Genomic DNA, 549 nt, shown 5'->3' with positions numbered 1-549 from the left:
CGACGAATCTTTTTGTTTTTCTTGTTGGCGGAAAGGAGAAAGGGGGCAAGGCGCAGGGGCGCGCGTGCGGGGTGTGACGGGCGGCGCAAGCGAATGAGGCATAATAGAATTTGGAGTGCTGTGAATGACGGATGCGATCATACCAGCACTAACGCACCGGATCCCATCAGACCTCCAAAGTTAGCGTGCTTGGTTCGATCGGCGAATCTTTTTGCTTTTCCTCTTGGCGGAAACAAGAAAGGGGGCGAGGCGCGGAGGCCCGCGTGCTGGGTGTGACGGGCGGCACAGGAGAAAGAGGCATAATAGAATTTGGAGTGCTGTGAATGACGGATGCGATCATACCACCACTATCGCACCGGATCCCATCAGAACTCCGAAGTTAAGCGTGATTGGGCGAGAGCAGTACTAGGATGGGTGACCCCCTCGGAAGTCCTCGTGTTGCATCCCTTTCTATTTTTTTTTCCTATTAAATTCGGTTTAATTTTGCCGGTTCGATCGGCGAATCTTTTTGTTTTTCCTCTGGGCGGAAAGGAGAAAGGGGGCAAGGCG

At 53.0% G+C, this 549-nt stretch overlaps 1 non-coding gene across 1 annotated transcript; it reads left to right on the top strand.

Moving 5' to 3' along the window:
• The first annotated feature begins 328 nt into the window (after positions 1-328).
• On the top strand, positions 329-447 carry LOC124891727. Its single transcript, XR_007049833.1, has one exon. It is a non-coding gene; the product is annotated as a 5S ribosomal RNA (ribosomal RNA).
• Positions 448-549: the final 102 nt, after the last annotated feature.

Source organism: Capsicum annuum, unplaced genomic scaffold (genome assembly GCF_002878395.1).
Source record: "Capsicum annuum cultivar UCD-10X-F1 unplaced genomic scaffold, UCD10Xv1.1 ctg40247, whole genome shotgun sequence".
NCBI classification, from domain to species: Eukaryota; Viridiplantae; Streptophyta; class Magnoliopsida; order Solanales; family Solanaceae; genus Capsicum; species Capsicum annuum.
This window is presented reverse-complemented; position numbering and strand designations above follow the sequence as displayed.